The 23710-nt window shown below is 39.6% G+C and overlaps 2 long non-coding RNA genes across 2 annotated transcripts in view; one reads left to right on the top strand and one right to left on the bottom strand.

Moving 5' to 3' along the window:
* The first annotated feature begins 14 nt into the window (after positions 1 to 14).
* LOC118174184 overlaps positions 15 to 23710 on the top strand; it is a 74646-nt gene continuing 50950 nt past the window's right edge. The window contains exons 1-2 of the long non-coding RNA XR_004754580.1: positions 15 to 188; positions 844 to 908. This is a non-coding gene — a long non-coding RNA (uncharacterized LOC118174184). The remainder of the gene's footprint in view (positions 189 to 843; positions 909 to 23710) is intronic.
* On the bottom strand, positions 3336 to 6312 carry LOC118174185. Its single transcript, XR_004754581.1, has 2 exons — positions 6204 to 6312; positions 3336 to 5587 (listed from the first exon to the last, which is right to left on the bottom strand). It is a non-coding gene; the product is annotated as an uncharacterized LOC118174185 (long non-coding RNA).

Genomic DNA, 23710 nt, shown 5'->3' on the forward strand with positions numbered 1-23710 from the left:
CCGGCAGAAGGGGAAGGGGTACCCGGGGGAGACTGTGGCAGCCCGCCGAGGGCGGGCAGGGAGCGGGATGCACGCCCTGTCGAGGCGGGACGGGCCGCTCAGGAGAGCTGCGCACTGCCCGCCGGTCGTCTCCCGTCACTGAGGGACGGCGCGGTGCCTGCCAGGCTTCGCGGCGAGCGCCTTCAGTGGTAGCAGCGAGGATGAACGGCACGGGGGGCGCCCACCGGGGCTTGTGTGCGGGGAAGGGGGCCCCCCGGGGGGACACGGCGGGGCGGCCGGGAGGCGCCATTTCGCGTGGGCGGCCCGCCGCCGTAACGCGCCTCCTCAGCGCCGCCGCCCCGCTGAGGCGCCGGGGACCAGCGGTCCTGCGGCCGTTTGTCAGGAGGCCGCCCGTGCCTCCTCCCGGCCGAGCTCGGTGCGAAAAGCCCCGGGACCGGGGGAGCCGGCAGGCTGAGCCGCTGAGGGAGCGGCCCGAGGCCTCCCGGAGCGAGAGTCATGTTAAGGCAAAGCCTGCTTCACGGAGAGCGTATTCCCGCTGAAGCTGAGAGGACAGAAGTCATCTTTTTCGTTGGAGAGAAAAAAACTTGACTGAAGAGCTGAGGCTGCGTTTAGAAAGCCGGCTCCGGGCACCTCGGGTGAGCCCCGGTGGTAACCGCACACCTGACGAGCTCTCCTGAGATTTGCTTCATGCCGTCACCGCTAACGGGAGCCAGTAATGACCCGTGTCTATTTGCAGCTTAGTTTTCACAAAATAGACGACAAAATAGACAAAATAACGACTGTTGCTAGCCGGGCGATGCTACTCATAAACAGAAGACTAATTCAACTTTGGTTGCCTTGCAGTTCTCAGTGTTGGTACAGCCTCTTTGCTTGCTCAGAGGGCTAAAAGGTCTCATCTGCTGTTCGAAGTAAGTTCTTATCAGTTCTTAAAGTTGTCTCCTCACGTGCTTACACAAACAGTAGCTATACTCTTGAGCAAAACACTCTGTTATTTACTATTCAAAAACTAGTAGCATGACCCGAATTACTCATCGCACCGTCACCCTCTGAAGTGCAGTGCTTGGGGCTACGAGCAGCTGTGGGGAATCTCGTGCCTTGCTAAAAAGCAAAGTTACAGTCTAAAGGTGAAAGAGTCCCATCAGGTGTACATGCACTACCATGCCAACCTCTAGGAGCTGAAATTCAATTGGAGATGATGACATTGTGACAGAAATCCCTCCTGCTGTGTCAGTCACTCAGTTTGCAATTACCTTTAACTCTGTAACAACTTCCACACTTCAAAAGCAAACAAAAAGTTATGCTCATAAATCAGTTTAGAACCACACAGGAATATCCCATGCCATAAACAGTGCAAACTGCACAACTATAGATTTCTAAAAGGTCATATATCCCAAGTTTCTGTGTAGGAGGGACTGACAAAGTCCTCTAGTGGCTGCTACCCTTGGCCATTCAATATTTTCTGGTAATTGCTGTGTAGTTAGACAGGAATAGGAATACAAAGCGGCTCTAAGAGGAGATGCTTGTAGATTTAAAGGAGCAGAAGAAGGAAGCTTGGGAGCATCAGTAGAAGAGGGGTCCCTGCTTGTTGATCCCTGGGGATTTCAGGAAAGAAAGTGGTACCTCGTGCTGAGCCAACTGCTAGGAGCATGGGTAGCCTGACCTCCACCAAGATGAAGCATTAGAGCTGCAGTTATTTAAAACATTCCCTTCATACACAGACAAGTGTGCCAGTGGAATTGTGCTATTAAACAGAACAGTTGGTTTTTAAACAAAAGATGTTGCTGCTTACAACTTAATTGACTAGAAAGAGGAAAATTGACTGTTCTACTTCATCATGTACTGCATTAAAGGCATTGCTTGCTAGAAAGTGTATAATATTGCCCCTATAAGAAAACACAGTAACATTTAGTAGTAAAAATAGTCCCCATCTTTCTTCTTCATTAATTTCTTTTGCCTGTGTTTTTAATTGTTGTATAATTGTCATCCATATTTCATTCTTAGCTAGAACCTTAGAATAAATATTTTTAAAGCAATATCAACACACTGCCAGATGACTTCAGGCTTTAACTGGAAACAAATTATCCGGATTTTACTTTTCAGACTTATGCTGGACGGATGTTCTTCTAGTGATCTTTTTTAATGCATTGCTAAGTGTCTCAGAAGTGCTGTTGACCTCTTTCCTGACTCCTCTTTGACCCATTTGACCCATTTTGACCCAGGATAACACTGTGAAGGAAAAGGTGGCATATCCAAGTACCTCCCTTGGCAAGATTATGTGGAAAGATAAGCTTTTGAAAGCAAAGTTACTGACAATAGAATCCTTAGTGAGCAAATACAAGACAACCATTCTGTGTCAGTTCTTCCTGCTTGTCTTGTCATACCCTAGACTGCATCTTTACAACCAGGTGGAATTTGTAAATGAGCAGATGTATCTCTCCCACTACCAGATGTTGTACTCTGAAAGAGCAGTGGGCACAATTTACCCATAATTTGAGATAAGCCTTTTTTTCCAGTAGGTATAATTCACTTTTATAATCAAGAGAGTTTTGGAACAGGGTCTCAAAAGTGCAGGCTGTGTAGCCATTATGACCAAATGAGTACTATAGAAATTCAGGCTAAAATGTTGGTCTTACTGGCATATTTGTATGCACAAGATGTTGAAATTTTGATATGAAAAAGCTTGCAGATGATTTGCAGATATGTCAAATAGGACCATGATATCAGTGTTTCTCTGATTAATTTAGAATTAAATAGAATAATAGTAATTTCTTTTTTGCGTTTAGTGATTACATAGCTACAGTTTTTAAATCTTCATTCACAAATACGTAGAAATAGGAAATAACAGTGAAGTTCCACAATGAGATATAGTTAAACAAATTATCAGTGTTCTAACAGAAGTATTGATAAGAACAGTCTCTCCTTTCCAGCATTACTGTTTATTTTAGAACATACATTATATCAGAGTTCTCAGAAGTTGGTGTTTACTGAGATATTTCAGTAGGGTTTCATAGAATCGTAGAATCACAGAATATCCTGAGTTGGAAGGGACCCACAAGGACCATCGAGTCCAACTCCTGGGTCCCCTAAGGACCACCCAAACATCAGACCATGCGCAGTGTCCAAATGCTCCTTGACCTCTGTCAGGCTCGGTGCCGTGACCACATCTCTGGGGAGCCTGTTCTAGTGCCCGACCACCCTCTTGGTGAAGAACCTTTTCATGATAATGAGCCTGAACCACTCCTGTCAGCTTCAAGCTGTTTCCTTGGGTCTGATCCTTACTATTTCTTTGGACAAGCCAAAAATATGTGAGCTGTGCTGCCTTTTTTCTTTTAACGATTTATTAAATAAGTTTTTCTTAATCTGCTAGGAAGACTGGTATGGATGTCTGTATTCTGTGAACAACCAACTGAAAGTTGGATCCTTGCTCTTTCTCACTGCCACTGAACAGGGCAGGACATTTGCAAGCTGAAAGATCCAAAACTATACTCTTATGACAAAAGATAGGACTACTTGCAGACAAAGCTGATTTCAGTGTATGGATGTGAAGAAGATGATAGAAGCCTTAATTTAGCACTCAGATATGACACTGAAGACTCTTACTTTCCATAACGCTTTTCAGACATAATGTATCATTAGTGAAATAAATGGGACTAGATGATAAAATCTCTTGGCTTTTCCATTGTAATGAAATAAAATGTTATTTTGTTTTTAAAAAGTAGCTTGGCTTTCCCATCAGTTTATGGAAAGTTTCTTACAAATTTAAGGACAGTGGGAAGGGAATACATTTTTCATGATGTGTATTAACAGCATTATGTATAATTTTCTTTTTCACACATTATTTGTTTTTGCTGTGTTTACACCTACAGAAGTATAGAAAAGTCTAAGCTGGCATAGACCTCAGGAGATCATCTGGACCAAACTTGTATTGAAAGCAGGGCCTTAGATTAGGTTATCTAAGAGGCTGTCTGAGTAAGTAATGAATATCACTGGTAAGGTAGATTCCAGCACTACTTTGGGCAACCTCACAGTGAAGATTTTTTTCTTATATCCAGATAATTTTCTGTGGAGCATCTTGTATCAGTTGCTTCTTGTCCTGCCACTGTGTGCCCTTGTGAAGGGAGTACCTCCACCTTCTCTGTAACTATCTTTTAGGTATTGGAATACCATGAGACCACCCCTGAAGGTCTTCTTTCCTAGGCTAAACAAACCCAATTCTTTCAATATTTCTTTATATGTCAAGTTTTTCAACTCTCTGATCATCTTAATGTCCCTCTTCTTGGCCCTCTATAATTTTTCAATATTTCACTTGAACTGGGAGTACTAAAACTGGACCCAGTATTCCCTGGGTAGGCTAAAAAGTGCCAAATCCAGTGGAATAACCACATCCTTGAATCTGCTGGCGGCTCTTGATAACATGACCCAGCAGGTGACAAACCTTTGTTGCAAGGACACACTGCTGTCTCATGTCTGCCTTGCCCATCACAGCCCCCAGGGCCTTTTCTGCAAAGCTGCTCCCTGGGCAGTTGGTGCCCAGCCTAAATTGTTTCTTGTCATCACTCAGTCCACGTTGCAGGACTTTGTACTCGTTGAGCTTTGTTGAATTTTATGTAGTTCCTGTCTTTCCCTTTATTTGATCTGTCAAGGTTCTTCTGACTAGCAGCCCTGCCACCTTGCTTATCAACTGCATCTCTCAAGTTGGTATAGTCTGTGAACTTGTTGAACATGCCCTCAGTGCTACCATCCAGGTTGCTAATAAAGACATTGAACAGTAGTGGTCTCGGTATTGTCCCCCGAAGTATTCTGCGGTTCACCAGCTGGACATTGCAGCACCGGTCACAAATTTTTGAGCCAGCCAATTTTCCAACCACATTGTCCAGTTCTCCAGTCTGCATACCACCAATGTGGTGATAATATCATTAATCATTTGGGCAAGGCATTAGAGGGCTTTGATGTTGAAGGGGTCTTTCTCTTCCTGTAGTTGTTTCCATCAGTTCTTGTTAGTTTTACTCTACCTTCCACTTACTGCATCTCTTGTGTTTGAATATAGGATGGCTACCATTCTAGACTTGGTGGCTCATGTATACCCATAAACAGTAGCACACGGGTTGGTAATAAGGGGTTTATATAAGGAGCTTGTGTAAGATGACCCAAAAACTTACTCTCTTTTCAGGTTGAGTTGAAATTACAAAGTTTTTAGTACAACACTTCTACTTTAGCATCTGAAAGAAACTCTGAATATAATGGCCTTATTTAGCAAGTTTAGGGCTGTTTTTTAAGCACCAGCAGATGGTTCATATATTCCTCAAAGTATTAGTTGAAATGAAGTCCAATACGATCTCTTATCTATTCTTCTGTAATGTCAAAAATCAGATCTGATTGAGATATTGGATCTCTACCTTTGCATTTCTTTTTGGGTGACTGCTGTGTATAAATCAGTGAGAAAATAACCTTTCCATTCCAATTTTTCCATTTTCTATTTTTTATAGATATTATCTAAAATGTAGACTGTAGGTTGCAAGTTTCCTCTTAGTTTCTGTCTCCCAGCAGGGTGGATGCTGAATTACCCCACAGTCATTGATTCCTATGGCTGGGGAAAAAAAAAAAAAAAAAAAAAAAAAAAAGAGAGAGAGAGAGAGAGAATGACTGTATTCCTCTTTGAGCTGTGTTTTTCTATATTACTTTTTCATTTGAAGAGGCAGTAATTGCCAAATACTTAGGGAGGTGTAGAATTAACTTCAAAGCATTCTGAAAAGAGCACTGATAGAAGAAACCTCATGTGCACTTCAGGTACAGTAGCATGGGGATAACTAGAATACAGCTTTAGGTTTTTGAAAGGTCAGCTTACACATGGGGTGCACAAAACAGCCATTTGTAATACTTTGTCTGGTGCTTTCTGTAAACAGTAAATGTCTCTCCATTGTTGGTCACTTTTTCTTAACGTAAGTTCTGACAAACGGCTTTGCAGAAATACAAAGGTGAAACCTATATTTTGTTTATTTAGAGTTAAAAATTCTTACAGGACGTTCTGTAAAATAGGGCCTGGATAGTTCAAAGGTAATATGAAACACAACTGTAAATGCTCAGCATTGGAAGGTTTGGTAATCTGGAGATGAGATGCCTAACTTGCTTTCTTTGGAAGCATCCATGCCTTGTTATGCAACACACAGTGTTAGGGATAGAATTGATCTACTTATAAAACATACATTTTTTGGAGAAAAATCACGATCTGCTAATGCTCAAAATCCAGATTAATATGATTTCTTCCTCCTGCAGACCTTAGGAAATATGCCGGAGAATGATTCCACCATTGGACAGCTCTGTGAAGGGAAGAAGGGACAAACCAATGAGAAAACTAAAAAAGTAAAATAGGCTTCTTCTTCCTCGTGGTTCATACAAAGGGAGCTGCCAGACGTAGAACATTAGCTGACTGACTTCATTAGCCACCTTACAAATCACTGAAGCACACCAAGGTTCTCACAGCTATGCCCTGACCACTTCTTCCCACCTGCCAGCGTCTTTGCTTTCATACCAGAGAGCCCTGGTATACCTGTAGAAAGTGTTTCACACCTTTACAAACTAGTGTGCCCTTGGTAAACAACCTTACTCACATACCCTTTCCCACTCCAGCCCTGGGAGCACTCTGTCTCCCCACCAAAGGAACATAATGAGTTTAAGTGAGAGCTGTAGCTTCCCAACAATCCTTGACTGCTTGAGAACTAAGTCCTTGTTTAGGCTTGCTGAGCCTTGAACAGGGCAGTTGGAAGAAGTTCTGAGAAACTTATGAAATCTTGAGAACTCTGAAGATACTTTATTTTTCTTACTCCTCACCTCCATCTCATTGAGTACACTTCCCCAACTGCCCCTTATTCTTCTGTCACCTGCTGAACCAAATGATGTGTGAGTCCTTTCCTCCCCAAAAATACACCTGAAAATGAAAGCCTTTAGGTAGCTGCAGTAAGGCTTTGCTGAAACAAGTGGAAGACTTGGGCGTAAATAGCACAATGTCAGGGACCTCTGTTCCATGTAGACATATATAGGATATATTATTTCCATTTTTCCTTTTCTTTCCCATGCTGATCTACAGGACATGTGGAGATGGTTTAATTGAAAAGGAAGAGCTCGCCCTTCCTTTTCTTCCCCACTCTTGCATGTTCTCTTGAAAAATGCTCTTTTTTTTTTTATTAAAGCTGTAGGAAACCAATAAAAATTCTTTAAGGAAACCAATAAAAATTCTGACAAAAACTAGCCAAAGCAAACTGTGTTGCTGCCCCTGGAAAAGTTATTACTGGATCTGACAAAGGTATTTGCCAGTGCGGTGATTTCATTATAAGAACTTTTTAAAAGCAGTATTTCAGAAAATGGTTATGGATTATGGTGGCAAAAGCATTCAGTCCAGGGGTGGTGAAATCAAGATATTTTGTTTCTGTTGGCTAGTGGCTCTCTCTAGCCCATATGCAGAGATCTTCTATTTAGTCAAAAGTTGTGCAGAAAATAGTAAATTAAAAAAAAAAAAAAAAAAAAAAAAAAAGCTCAGTAATTGGATCTAGCTGTTAAAATCTGTAACCTTAGGTTTTGACAGCCTAGCTTTGTTTGGAAAAGGAAAGAAATTGGCAAGGATTAAAGGCAAGCTACAACAAAAAATAAATTGTGGAGCCTCTGAAGTATAGTACAGTATGTCAAGGACTTCATACATTACAAACAAACTTCTGTGTTTCTTTCCATCCTGCCAAAACAATCGCAATAGCAACCCAACCCTCTAAACCTATCAATTTTACTAATCAAACACAGAAGAAAAAGACTTCTAACCAGTCAGTGTGCTAGAGATATGAAAACAGTAGTCTCGATCTTGATATTAAAAAAGAGGGCTCGTTATTAAAAATAAGGACTTGGCCACAGAAAACTTGCCATTGTTTGAAATCTGCTGAAGTGTGTGGTTAAAATGGCAAGACTAGGATATGATTTGGCAAACAAAATCCAAAACAAGGTCAAAGTGCCCTCCAATAAAGAAACGATTTTGAAAAGTAGCCACCTGTACTGCTTAGATAAAGAATATATTTTGTCAGTTTGGTTACGGACCTTGTCACCCAAAAAGAAATGTTGAACCACTCACAAGTCATTAAGAACAAATTAGAAAACTTGCCTGCCTGTGCCTCAAGATAATCGCTCATTCTCAGCATACTTCAAATAAAATCAGATGTTTAGAATGGAAGAAATTAATAAATGACATTTTTCATCTCATCTATAAAGTGAAATAAGCTACTTAGGATTCCTATTTCCTGTTAATGTCCAAGCACACAAAGAGGCTTACCCATTCACAGCAAAAGGTGAATGACAACCAGCTCGACCAGTGAGGACCCTGTCCTGCTGTGTGACTCTGTTCTGTACAACACACTTGTAAATATCCAGAACTAGACTCTAACCCATCTATAAGATGTTCTTCTGTGGGGCCCATGCAGCAACTGACAGCATTCCTGCAGCTTTCCCACTTAAACAGCAAGCCTCCATGCTGACACACTCTCCTGCATATAAATTTGTGCACACATACACATGTACACTTCCAAATATGTAGACATAAAAATTCCAGTCCATGAACTGGGTCATCTGAGAAGAACATATTGTCTGAGGGCTAGCACATGCAACAAAAGTTCTTACTCTGTATGCCTTTTGAAATACATTATCTTTGTTTATGATTATAGTATGTCTCCATGCATGCAAAGTGTTAGCTCCTTCTAAGGCTGTCTGTTAGAAGATCAGAACATTGCTCCTACTGCAGCCTTACGTAAGTTTAAGTATTTAATGATCACTTTGTGAATTCTCAAAAGAAAAGCATTACAGAAAAGGGAGAAAACTCAGCCTCTACAGATTTTAACATGTACCGAAGTCAGTGAGATATGCATTTGGATATGGATGTGCTGCGTGTGAGCATTTTTGTTGCTGCATGAAACAATGAACTAGATTCTGACCTCAGATACGCATTTCTAAATCTCATTGACTTAACTAGATGTTGCCACAGACAGGATTTGGACCTGTGTACTTTTAAACATTTCTTACAGAGTGGAATTTGTTTCATAGTGATTGCAAGAATTAACACTAAATGGGCATAACATGAGCCCAACCATCACTAAGAACTATTGTTTTTATTGAGTTACAGACTATTCTAACAAACATAAATTAAAGGTATTAGATAGTCTTGCAAATTTTACATTTTAACTTCCAGTATGTAAACAGTGCAGAAGGGTATCGGGAGACTGCCATGTGTTGTAATTCTTGCAACATCATTATGAGTCTCAAGACACTTAGCATTTTCTCAAAGACTAGGAATATTTGGTATGAGGGTAAAAGGCTTTATTCATATTCAAAAAATAAAAATAAAAATAAGAAAATATCATCTAAAAGAAGCACAAAAGAAGAAAATATCATCTAAAAGAAGCCAATCACAAAATGTACTTGTGTTTGAATGTAGGTACTTGGCAATACTAAAATGCTATCATACAGGTCTTCATACAAAAATAAATAAATAAATGAATAAATAATCCTCAAAGCAAGCGAAGCTGTATTGTAATAGCTGGGACTTATATATACACTAATTTTAAGTAAAATTTGGGAAGTAAGTAAATGCCATAGTGTTGCAGCAAGCTGTAAAGATCACTTTGACAGAAAGGGTACGGACAAGAGCTACTGGTTAGTTTAAACAAAGACTATTAACGAGTGGAAAAACTTTGAAGCCAAGAAGGAAAATACTAACGAGAGAGGTCTGTCGGCACTGTGCTTGCAGACCTGGGTGTGTGTGGCCCTCCTCCCTTTTCCCTCTGACCTGCTGCCTGTTTCCACAGGAAGCAAGCACATACGTTGTAAGTCAGAGGAAATAAAAGTGTGCTCGGCCAGGCAGGCCATTTGTCTGGGACTGACATCTGCCCATCAGAATAAGTACTGAATAAGTTGGGCAATTCGAACAGCATCCCTGGGAGCAAACTGTGCAGTGTTAAGGTTTAGATCAAGGACAGGACTTTGTGGAAGGTAGGAGCAGCACTGTAAATGTTAAGTAAAAGCCATTCAAAAATGTATTTTTATTTTTTAAGAGGTAGTGTCATTAGGATGATCAGGAAGTGAGATAAGACAAAGTATGGGATTTTTGCGAATAAGTTTTTGGTAGGTGGAGGGGCATCAGGGAGGTACCTGCAAAAGAAGGGGAGAGCAACAGCTCAGGGCATAATCTGGTGGGTTTAGCAGAAACAGCAATTTTTGAGTGAGATCAATCTGCATGGCTTGTACAGTACCTGCGTTCAGGACCTGGCTTTTCAACTTGATCTGCAAATACTTGTGTTGAGAAAGAGGGAGATGTATTTGCCTAACAAAGAGGAGAGCAAATTTAGCTAAGCTGAATTTCCCCACTGATGGGAGGTGAAGTCTTCTGTGGAAACAAGTGCTCTTCTGGGAAAGGGTTTCTTTCTCCCTCCCTCCTTTCCCCCACCCCATTCCAGGACTTGAACACTTGTAACTGTTTCCTTGCCAGGCAAATGTCATCCACCACACACTTGGATCCACTTCGTTGCTTCTTGCATTTATCCTGCAATCAGTCTAGACTTGTCTCGCATTGCTTTGCATTCCTGGCAATTTTAAGGAAAGATATGTCTTGCTGGCAGCACACGGGCTGCTCAGATGGAACAAGATGTGGCCACAGTGTTCAGGCTGGCCTGCTTTCAGAAAACCACAACAGCCTCGTTGCTCGTCCTTTAGGAATCCCATCTGAACTGTGTTGCTTTCTTTTCTCTCCGGTTAAAATGTCACATAGGATGCTGTTTACAATCCTATCTCTGGAAAACCGTATTCTCATATAACAGCTAGCCTTGCAGTTCTTCCTCTTTCATTTACTGAGGAAATATATATCTCAATTTTGTTCCTGCACAAAGCCATTTTACAGGTGTGTCTTCACAAAGATTTAACAGCAAATATAATCCAAAATATTTCAGAAGGAAAGGAATAACATGAGTTCACATTTCCATACACGTTGTGTAACTCACTTGATGTGCTTAGCCCATGGAGGAACCAAATGGGCCAAGGTCTTCTCTTGGGATCATCTTGTCCTGAAGGTTAAAAGTTTGGTAGGAGGGCACTCACAGCAATGAATGAAAGTTTCAAAATCTAATCATGTATTTATTTATTTATTTGAGAGTGGGCAGGTAACCAAAACCCTCTCTTGGGGAGCTCATTCAACAATGCAGAAGGTTTTGGGGATTGCTTCTCTTCTTTTTGAGGTAAATTATTCTGTTGGCTAGAATACAAGCTCAAGACTGCAGAGACTTCACTAGATTTACTCTTCTTATAATGCTAGGTTGGTTGCATCACTTCTTACCTATGAAATGGACTTTATACTTACCTGCCATCCAGGCTTATTATGAAGCTTAATCAGCCTGTCAGAGATGAATTATACAAACCTTTCCAGATGGTGGTTATGATCAATTGCATTGAACTGATATGGTTCTTACTGATGCACTTTTGCTTTGCCTTTCATGGTGATCTGAGACTTACTTGTATCTAAAGAGCGATAGAGACAGAAAAATGTTGCTTGAAAGACTGAAGTAAGACTGTCTAACTCAGTATTTAAATCCTCCAGGGGTCGAAATCCCACCACCTCTCTCTTGGCCTGTCTCAGTGTTGTACTACCCTCCTGGTAAAGAAGGTTTTTACAATGTCCAGTCTGAACCCTCAGAGCTGCAATGCATGATCATTGCCCTTGCTATACTGTTTAACAGCATGTAGGAGAGTTTGGCTCCAATGTCTTATAAATCCCTTTCAAATAGTTGTAGACAGTTATTAGAATTCCTGTTAGCCTCCTTTTCACCAAACTAAACAAATGCTCTCTTTGTAGGATGTGTGTGAAATTTCCTGCACGGTGCAGTGTGAAACAAGCAGGGAGAGAATAAGCAGGGGAGCCAGATGAGAGTGTGGTGCCACAGCAGCTGTGTCTGGTGAGTGGCACTGAAGTACCTGCAGGGCTGAGGTGCATGACACTTTGCTACGCTCAGTTCATCAGAGTGTATCAGGTAATGAGGCAGACAAGGAATTTCTTAGCAATGGCATTTTTTTTAGGATCTAAGGACATATTTATGTTATCAGTTCCCTATTTGGTCAGGTTTTAGATGCCGATAAGTGAATCATTATAGGTATCAGGAAGCTGAAATTTCTAAAAATGACAGCTGTTCATAGAATATGAATAGTATGTGCCTAACCATTTTCTGCTGTCTCTACTTGAATGTGTTCACGTGTGCTTAGGTTACTCTAGGAATTAAGATCTGTGAGGCTGCAGGACCCATGTTCTGGAAACCTCTGTACAAAAATAATTAAATTTAATAATAAATCAGTCAGGACGTAAGTTAGTTTATATTTTTGTATAACCTACAATGTGTCTTAGGGATGAAGAAACTATGGCCCTTGATCACACAACAGCAACATTATCTTGCTCCTAGTTATTCACCATTTAAAGGTCTGTGTTTCTTTATGTAAGTAATAATATGCACTTGAAAATTGTTCCCTGTGGCACAGCGCTGTATGTTATCATGAAAGCACTAGAAGAATGTTACACATGACCTGTTTGGCCCACTCTTTTTTAGTTGAATCTGTCACTGTATCAGGGTGTGAGAATATTTCCATTTTAGTAAAGTTTACAGGTTTTGATTGCATTTATTTTGTCCATATACAAGCATGGTTGGCAAAACATATAATTCACTAAATCAAAGTATCTACCCTAAGAGGATTTTGAGAGTAGAGCCAGATGATTTGTTTCAACAGCACAAAGCTAAGAGGATGTTGGGACATAAAAATGTAGTTGTAGGTGATATTGTATATTGGAATTAACCTAATGTTAAGGAATGTATAAATAAAATAAAGTAGAAAAAAATGTTTTAAGGTTTCATCCTCTACTTATAGTCTGAGCATTCATTAAGGAAAGGGTAAGAGATCAGTAATGCTCACGTGCGTAGCTGTATGGAAGGTAACAGTGATGTGTTGTTGTTTTCTATAAGCAACTGAATGGGGACATGCTAAGATAGTCACTATAGATGCAGTACATTATCTCCAACAGTGCTTGGTAACTTTATATATAAAGCTACTTCTCCTTTTCCTCTGTGATTTCATATTCATAGCTTATGAAGTAAAGAAGGTTATAAGGAGGTTATTTCAGCTAGTAGCAGTATGTGCTTTCATACAATGGGTAAAATATATGCAAAACAATGTAGGTTTCTCACTTCTTGCATTCAAGACTGTGGAAAGCTGATAAACATGGAAGTCAAGACAAAATTTATGGGTGTTTTTTGGCAAATATATTTGTATGCATAATAAATTGAAGCCCTAATCATTTTTCAGATTTTTAAGCCACTTAAGTGCAATGGCTTAAGTGGAGCTCGTAAGTATCTGCTGGTTTTGTTGAGAAACGTGGAAAAATCTTTTCCGCTGTTCTGTAATAAACTTACATTAACCAAGAGTATAGTTCTAAATATCATTCAGTAATTTTGCTTCCTGTAGCCCAATCATTTTTGACTGCTAATTTTACATCTGCCATTTTGTTTAAAGAGCAAACAGTACAGCAGTCTGCAATCTGTTTAGTTTAAATTCACAGGAAGGGTGTTAAAATTCTTCAGGGTCTGTCATGTTCAACCTTTGTAGTCCCTCTTTGAAAAGATTTACTGCTTAGCAAACGTTTCAGTTCATTAATGATTTAAGAAGTCACAGAATGCACAAGATTTCTAGCCACTTGTAGTGGAAATTGTAAGAATTGGAGTTTTAGTTCAGTATAAAAGTAAGAATGCCTTTTGTAAAGAAACATGTACAAATCTATGTTAAAAAAGTTTTTTATTGCTTGGAGTGCATTCTATGGTAACCTTTGTCTGATGACATATCTGTTCCAGAACCTCTTGAATTATTTAGCTGGTACATCTACTATACTCATAGATTTTCGTCCCCTCTTCCTATCACATTCTTTCTTTGTCCAATGTGATGGTTTGCAAAGAACTGTGAACTCCTCAATGATAAATCACAGTCCCTGAGCAATACATACACATATAAACACTACACATATGCATATACAATATGTATACACTGAAGATATAGACAATATAGTCTATAGTCTGTAGTCAATGTAGATGTACACTATGGGTTGTATACTACCAGTCTTCCATAATTCAATCAACAAAAAATGCTCAGAGAAACAAAATCCCAGGGGCATCATATCATATTTAATGCTGGAAGGTTACAAGGAAAGAAATGCACCAAGATCAGATCACAGAGCAGAATTTCTCCCTAGATAGCAAGGCTGTGTAATGCCTGGTCTGCTCTTGCATCTGCCAGCTGCAGTCAGACAGACTGCACTGCTGAGCAGAAGTTGGAAGAGATTAGACAATACAGGGAATAAATAATAAAGTGGGGCATGAAATAGTTTTGTTTGTTTGTTTGTTTTCCATTAATTTCCACTTATTGCCCTTGTAGTGGATAAGTGAACATAAAGAATGTTTGAAACATCTCATCTCATCTTTCTCCTTTGTTCAATTCAAGGAGGTAATGCTGGTCTGCACACACAGAGTGAAAGGAAGAGTGCTGCTAGAAAACCAGACTGGGTTGGCACTCAGTCTGGTCATTAATAGTGCAATAAATAACCAAATTTTAAAAATGTAAATATCATAGAGTAAGATGCCTGATTTTAGCAACACTATCAACATACAGTCAGTTATTTTACAGTTGCTATTACCATTCATTTAACTTCCAAAGTTTTTCCCATTCCAAAGACAAAGTAGTTATATCATTTTAAAAGCTCTGCCTATTTTGTGATATTTATTTTAGAACTTCTGAGGCCTTTTCATTCACAGTGTGCTCGTGTGTTTTAGGAGAAGTCAGTCAGAGTGGCTCCATCAGCCTCAGATGTGGGAGACAAATATCTGAAGGAAACATCAATTTTAAAGATGGACTTTCAGGTTATAGGCACAGCTAGCAATTGCTTTTCTCTTTTTTTAGCAGTTTCTATCAGCTTTACTTTCAAAATTCCAAAATGGGTGGTTTTCTCAAGTTTGTTTCACTCCCTCCAAACCTGGGGAATGGAAATGTTATTAAAGATGAAAAGACTTTTCTTTTACATTGTTTACCAAACAGGAGCTTCACTGAGAATTAGATGAAAAAAAATATTATGCACTTCTCAGGAGTATCCTATAGAAAACTTTGGCTTAGTTGTAGTATTGTGAATTGTGGAGCTGATGTCTGACTTGTCATTTATATAGGTAGTGTTATAAATGCTTTATGCATATGAAAATGCTCTTACATTCTGAAAGTCATGCAATAAATACTCCTAAATACACTGTCCACAGGGCACTAGACTTATATACACCATTGATCATTCTCTTCAAAAAGTAGGGCACTATGTTCTGTTTCATACATGCAAAACTCAACCTTGTAATCCACCCACTTCTAGAAGCACATCAAGCATGAGCAGTATGAGCCCAGATAGTCCATGTAAGAGAAAGTTGTTCCTTAAACAGTGAAACACACTTTAACTTTTAGCACAGAATCTCTGTTAAACCAACAGTAGCTATAATTGTGTTCTGTGCACGCAGTTGGAAAACTTTAATTTTATAGTCTTAATCATGATTTTTAAGGCTGCATTGTGTTTATGCTTTGACATTTTAGAATATTAAAGTTTTACAAATGTGTAAATGGAGTTTTTCTGTCTGATTGTTTCTGCTTAATACCTTTTATCAAACAAGATGAATTTAGCAGGTCAGTCCTGCAGTATCTGCTCACTCCTAGGGTACTGGTCTCTCAGCTGAAGCAGAATGAGTAAGTGATTTGTTTTACAGTGTATCAGAGGGGCTGGGAATTGGAATCTATATCAACTTGCCTGCTTCAGTTCTTAGAACTCACACCACATACTATATACATGTCAGTTAGTGTCTTTGTTTCTTATTTTATCTAACCTTTATAATCCTCTTTGTAGTAAATAGAGAAGAAAGAGAAGAAACAGATGTTGGTTTCTCAGTTACTTAAGTCATTCACTAGGTATTTTGTGTCTCATGCCTACTAAGAACAGAGCAGACTATAACCATCTGCCTACATAGGAATATTTGAATTAAGAATCAGAAAATTAATATGACTTCTTTAAACTAACCAGCAAATTGGAAGGATATAATAATTCCTGGGTTACACAGAAGGCAGTCTAACACTACACACCTACCATTTCTAAACTGTTTCTATCTTAAAATGAGAGATTTAATTTGTTAGGAAAAGCAATTTTTGCAATACATAAATCACACCAGAGTCAAATCTTACACAGCAGAATCATTGATTCTGATCTAACATTATTATGATCAATGTCTCATTTATCTTCTGGGTTTAAAAAGACAATCCCACAATAGCACCGGTCATTCTGCATCAATGGTAGGCAGGGCTAGTTCTTCACTGTGGCATCTGTTTCATACGTCTCTTCCTAGCAGCTCTCATCACATTAGACAAGATTTATACAGGTGAGATGTAAAACTCTCGCTGAGCTTTGTCAGTTGTACCAAGCTCCCAAGCTCTTGAAATTGTCAGCTTGAGGGGTTTCCTTCAGAGGCTGGGCAAACAAATAGAGTAAGCAGAATAACGTTTTCCCTTGACCTTTCATGTTTTTTTGTGAGCTTTGCTCACAAAACGTTGTTATGACTGGAGGTGGGGTGGGAGAGTTGCTTTCTATGGCAATAAATCTGTTATGAAAACAAATCTCTCAGTGGTTCCATGTACGGAATAAGATTAACAAACGTGCTCCAGTGTATCTCTGGCTCCGTTCCGTTATGCTTAATACAAAACTGAGGTGACATTTTCTGTTCCTGTGGTTCTTTACTTTTTTACTGATTTGGATGTCTCCTTCTGGCCCTTTGTTCCAGGACATTTTTAGCTATCAGCCTCACTGTGAATGAGGCCTTTTTCTCTGTCCTGTGTGCTGAGACGATAATTGCTACTTTATTTTCCTACTTGTGAATGAACTTTTTTCCATAGACTTGCCTGAAACAAAAGATGCTGATTAAGATGTAATCTTCATCTTTTTATTGCTTGAGCAGTTATTACCTACTCTGCACTGGGTCATCCTTTGATTCTTGATTTTCTACCACCTGTACACCACCTCCATGTTAACAGCAGGTCCTTGCATTTTCTTCAAAGATTATTTTCTGCTATTTCCTCATGCCTTCTCCCTCATGCCTTCTCTTTCTAGTTTATAAGCGTACTCTTCAGTAGTCTTGAGGTCTAAAACTGTGGCTGAATGTAACCTGAAATTCACACATTTGCCAGTCTCCTATGGCTGCTCAAGAGTATCTTAATATAAATTTCCCTTTAGGAATTTTAATTTAATCTTATCATCAAAGTCTGGATAAGTCTGCTTTTATCACCCCCTTGGAAAAGGGGAAGTGTTTTTCAAGTCACCTTTGGGGAAAAGGCTGGAAGTGTTAAATGGCTACAGTTACAAAGATTAGCACCGGGGTTAAATACAGCCCTTTGTCCATCTAGAGTACTAGTTAGCTATGGTGTTTTTTTTATGTTAGTTTTGTTGGGTTGGTACAATATCTATCATCCTGATTCTTTTTTCCCTCACTAAATAATGTTTACAAGTGATTCTGGAAGAAAAGTATGAATTTCTAGATGTTTTATCAGTGGTGCCTGAAAAAGGTACATCTTTTGTAAGCTAGTAACTTGTATCATTGTATCTGGACTAGCTGAACCAGTTAATTATGGTACAGAGAAGGGTAATCCTGGTACCGTATGGCATGGGCTATTCAATTTTGCTCTGGACCTAGGATATTGAGTTCTTGGTGGTTGAAATCTAAACAGGTACAGCTCCTATGCTATTAGGGGGTACCCCAGCTGACTAGTGTAAATCTATCAGGGCACACTTAAATTTGTTGTAGGGTGTATGGGTGAACATCTTAAAGTATCTGACTTGAGCTGGCTAGAGGAATGCTGCTGTGGTAGGTAAATGCCTTTTCTTCTTTTGTTAGTCTCAATACAGGGAGTGCTTAAAAGGTAGGCATATGATGGTAATGTTCTGTTAGAACTGAAGCTTAAGCAAAGACTGCTTGTAGATTCAGAAACAAAAGCTTTCATTTCCTCTGATCAGGGAAAAAAATCTCTGGGATACTTCCTAAGCAAGTAATGAAAACCATGTACAGAAACTGTTTGTGCTATCTGTGAAGCCAGTCCTCTTCTGTGATAACATAGCCACTTGTTGCACTGATGTTTTACTTGTCAAATAGTTGACCTAAATCAAGTCAGAAGTTTGCTATTATCTCTCAATATTGGTGATGAAATATGAATATGAATACAATATGAAAACACAGGAGTTCTAAAAGTTGCTTTGCTGCCAACGTCTTCTTGAAAGAACCAACTTTATAGCATAATTAAGGTATTTAAAATTATGATTTTCTTTTTTCTAGAACAGTTACAGGCATGCATAAACTTACATGTACACAAGAATAGAAAGGTGGAGAAAGCTACACCTTGGACAAACGCATGTCAAATGCTATTAGTTTCTGGAGAGCTTTGTTGGATGGTTTGAGGCAGTAGAGAACAGTGTCTAACCAGGTCCAAAGTCAAACAGGCATTGAGAACTGTCAGGTACTTGGAAGATGGTGACAGGTAATGCCCCAGAAATATTGTACTCGGGGAAATTCTCCCTAATGGAGGAAAATTGAAAACTAGCAGTTCATCTGTAACTTTGGTAACACAATGGCCCCTGAAATCCTGCCTTTTCCAGGCCTGGGTTGTTGGTTGATCCTCTCCCTGGAGGGAAGGGAGGGAACATTCCTTGCCTTCTTACCCTTCTATTTAGTTGGAAGGTAGAAGCCTTTTCTATATTTTCTCAGTCATTCTGTTTTTTTTGTTGTTGTTTTTCCCCCTCACAAACAGGGCAAGTTACCCTGTTTCACGGCTCTCTTACAACCTTGCAGGACTGCTGTAGTTGCAATAAAGTCTTGCAGAAGGTGCTGCAAGGTAAAGGTCTTGTCCTTATAGGCCTCTTGTGTATGTGGAAGCCGTTGTAGTTTGCAGATCAAAACAGAATTTAGGTGTTGTGAAAATAAGGACCTAACAATGCTTTGTAGGTGCAAATGGTTGTGGGTTTGGTGGGATGTAGTAACATTCTATCATTAGCATTTAAATTGCTCAAGCAGTTCAAAAGCCATATGGGATTTCTAAATTGTTCCTGAAAGAGTATGTGAAGTCTACTGTATTGAGTCACTTATCCACTGTGTTCTCATCTGAGTTTCCCCATTACTCTCATCCATTGTCTTAGGATGCTTCATCCAGTTCAGGATGTCATTGCAGAAGTCCCTGGAGAGCTCTTTACCACATCTTCAGAAAATGTTGCATTGGCTCTCAGTATGCAGGCTTCTGATTCTAGGTGCATTTCTCTGTTCTGTTCTAACAAGCTTTGCTTTCTTCAAACACCGTATGAATCGAATGGAGACTAGACTTTTGTGTCAATCCTCCCAGTGGACCCCAGATCACAGTGGTTTATAGCAGTTCTTGGGCACATGTACCTAATGCTGCAGTACTTGTTCAGCCTGAGAGGCTGATGTCACAGAGAGGTATCTCCAGTTATCATCTCAAAAAGGTATCTGTTCTTCTCCCTCTTTACCCACGTCCTGTTTCATTAGATGCATGACTCTCTTCTAACCAAGCTCTGTGGGTGTGGTTTAGGAGGAAGCTAATGCTGCCCTTTCAGTAAAGAAGCTCTGATTTTTATTTTTTTAAAATCTACTTAGAATACCAGCTACATTTAATCCTGTCTTTACTTTGAACATGTTTGACTCAACCCAGTAAGAACAGGTTTCTATTTAAGCACCAGAAGGACACAAAATTTGAAAGATTCTAGAGCTGTTTCTTTCACATATTCTCTTTACATACATGATCTAGCTATATTTTTAAAACAGTCTGTTTCCCATATGTGAGAAGAGCAGAACCTTAGTCAACGTATTAGAAAGACTATACTGGAGTCTTTGGGAGCTTTGAGGCTTTTATGTTACTGAAATCTGAGAGAACCATATCAAGCACTTCATTCTCCTTTCATTGTGAGTCTATTTCATAGTCTCATAAATTATAACTGAGAAAATGTTCCTGTATCCTTGCTCTTCTTGTGTTAACTACATATAACCTGCTGCCAACATTGTGAATTCTTTTCTCATTTATCTGTATATTTCCAGCAATATGGTTCCATCCTCACTTACTTGGAAGAATACATACTCGATTTGTCTTGTGCTTAACCTATAAAACTTGTCTAACTTCCCCTCCTCCCAGGTTTGCATGGTAAGCTGCTGACTTCTTGTCTCTCGAGTTACAGCCCAGGAGTAAAGCACTTACCACGTTTGCTGAAACTCAGCTCAGATGAAACCCCTTAAACTGGCTCAGTGGACAACTCAAGTACCTCCCTGCCTTGCTGCAGAACCAGGCACTGAGCTGGCCCTGGCAGCAGCCTTGGAATAAACAAGGGGTGAAAAGGGACCTGGGACACTGAGGTAGGAGTGAAAGAACAGGAGATAGTGAGTCCATTGAGGTACGCAACAGTACTCATTTTCTCCAGTGAGGCTTTACTATAAGCTTCTACTTGCTAGGACTGCTATCAGCACTTTAAAAACCAGCTTCTTCTTTGGAGTGAGCCACACTTACTGCCTGCTTCAGGCTCTAACTTAATCAAAACAAGCACAGCAAGAGCTCTCTCTCTCTCTTTTTTTTTTTTTTTTTTTTTGGCAAACCACAAAGTACTCTACAGTGTCAGCGTAAGTTCTTCAGCCCAGACCATGCTGCTTTATGTTAGCAATGTGTATTTGCAAAGTATTATACCTGAGCACAATGACCCCAGTCACCCCCAATTAGACAAAATTACAATATGTACAAGTATTAATAAATAAGAGTCCATCTATGAGTGAGGGCTGTTGTGAAGTTCTGAGTCCATGTTTGTGTGCATTTTAATGCCCTCAAATGCTCATCACATTCTGTACAAGATGATTCACGTTTTCCAACCACTTCAATGTTTTACATATGGAATCTGTTGTATATTGTCAGCCAGTACTGTACAGTGTATCATCTACTTGTATACATAAGCCACGATGAGTCTTTCAGCCATTGCTTGTCCTTACTTCTGCAGTGTTCTCAGGAGACTGAAAGCAAAGCTGTAGGATTTGGGTATTTTATTTTGTAATCCCAATAAATGATTTGATTTATATATCAAACCTTATTTCAGTAGGTGCAGCAAGAACAGAGATTATTATCTAATGCTGTACTAACTTTGACAGTTTAACTTCAGAGTGCTCAGCTTGTGATCCTAAAATTCTCCTCATTTCTGAGATTTTTAGGTTTTGGAGTCTTTCAAGACTTAAAAAGATGGTATTGGAGCTCTTTGTCCTCTGCAGGTTTTGACAGTCACACCTGGGGAAGATAAAAGCTTCTCCCTGTGATGCAAGGCCTTCTCATCTGCCTTAACCTTTCAGTGTTTGGCAAATGGGATTAAAGCTTTTACATGCATCAAAACAAAAGTTTTAAAGTAAGCAACTGTCAATAAACCTGTTGGCTGTTGTTTCAGAACATTCACAACAGATTATAGATTGCTATGGCTGATTGGCAGAGCTCTCTGAATTCTTCAGGAGGGTGGAATTGGAACCCAAACTAGTGGGTGTGTCTAGAAGGAAGGAGCAGGGGCCCAGGAGATGTGCATCTTCTCATTTGTTCTGACATCTAACCTGGAACTACAGCAAACTCTTACTTCTACTCAAACCTCTAGTTGTTACAGTATTTGGACTCTTTTATCTGTACTATAACTGATAGGAACATCCACTTTCAGATTAAGTTTATTTTTCTGTGTGACTAGCTGTTGCTATCAACTTCCTTTGCCTTATATTTGGCACAAGTCAAGCACTTAGAACTTCTTGTAGCTTTGTGCAAACAGGGAAATCATAAATACCTGCCATAAATCAAGGCATAGCATAATGAAACAATTAATGTTGAATCACTTGTGTTGTGTAAACATAAGTTCCCTACATGGGGACTGACTGAACTCATTGGAGAATCATTCCCATCACCCTTCTTCATGTGCACCTAAAACCAGACTGACAGGTGAGAAACAGGCTTTCTGGTGGTGTTTTTTTTTGCCTTCTTTGATAGTGCCTGCAACTCTGCCAGGTGCAAGGTGTGGCTGCATGGGAGCTGAGCTGCCTTGTGCTGAAGTTGTTTATCTTTGCAGCGTTTACCAACTGGTAGTAGGCAACCTTGTGCTTAGGCACTGCTCAAAGATCTGTGGTCAAAGCAGCCCAGATTGCCCCTGTATCACTTAATGCTGAATAATTAAACCCATAAAGAAGAAATAAATACTTGTTCCTTTTGGAATATGCATTTCTCCTAATGGCTAACTGTAAAGATAGTACTCTCCTTTAAAATCTGATGCAATAACACACTCAACCCTTCCAAAAACTGTTGTTGCTTTGTGAACTTCCTCTATTCTCACTGTTTTCTATACATTCAGAGTAGTGGTGGTAGTGTTTTGGTGCTTCCTTGTGCTTTGTTTGCTTTGTGCTATGACAGATATTCTGCCTCGAGAGCCTTATTTCAGAACCATGTCTGGTAGTACAGTCAGCTGAAAAGCTATTATTTCTCTATATTGAACATGGAATTAAAATGCTGTAGTAGCTTTACTATTGAATGAGATATTAGCACATGGCAGCAGATACTGGAATGCAAACTCCTATTTCATAAACAAATGCAGGTCTAATATAGACAGGATCCCAGTTCTAGAAATTTTTTTTTTTTTTTTTTTTTTTTTTTTTGGCTAATGGAAGTGAGGACAGCAAACGCCTTAATGTCTCTCTGTTGTTGTAACTTCATAACTTCTGGGTTGTTTGTGTCCTGACTTCCCCCAGTCTCTTTTTGTATGTGTGTGTGTTGTGGAAAGATAGGATTACATGAGCAAGTTTTCATTTAAGAAAAGCATTTCATTTGGCTTCTCAAGAATGTGAGGAAACCATTCTTATAGGTTCATCCAGTAGGTAAAAATATAAATTCACTTATGAAAGTACTCTATATATGCAATACAGAAAACTGCTGGAGCCTGTTTCTTTGAAATTTTGAATGCAGTAGTGCCTTTAAGACCTTGAACTTGTGGTGGAATAGTAACATAGGCTTTTTGGGGGAGTTTTGCTTTACCTATTTTTTTTACCTTTGCTTTTGCTAATGGCTTTACCTATGACTGCTTTACATAAAGTACAGGAGGGAAAATACTGACTTGTGAAAATTCAAATCATTTTGTTCTCACAAAATGTTTACTTGACCTCTTTAGTGAGCAAGGATTCTTCTCAGTTGAATGAGATCTGCTGTTACATGCCCTGCTGTCCAGTAAATTTGGGTATCCTCAGGTCTCCTCTGGTACTTCTGCTGGCAGCCTTGCCTCCTGACTTGCAGTAAGTTTTTATTCTTTCCTACTGAAGTTGTTTCACTTCTTATCTGTTGAATATTCTTCAGGACAGAACTGAGACTGACTGTGTGCTGCTTAGGCAACTCGCCTGGTTCGAATTCCTGTGCTGCCAGTCATAGCATACACCTGCTTTTTGCCAGTCGTTTGGTTGTTGAATAGAGACAAACTGGGGACAGAGCTTTTGTTTGGAATTGCGCAGTTGAATTCACGTTTTATCCTTACCTCTATGCATCCGGTCTCTGA

The sequence above is a fragment of the Oxyura jamaicensis genome, chromosome 14, assembly GCF_011077185.1.
Source record: "Oxyura jamaicensis isolate SHBP4307 breed ruddy duck chromosome 14, BPBGC_Ojam_1.0, whole genome shotgun sequence".
Taxonomy (NCBI): Eukaryota; Metazoa; Chordata; class Aves; order Anseriformes; family Anatidae; genus Oxyura; species Oxyura jamaicensis.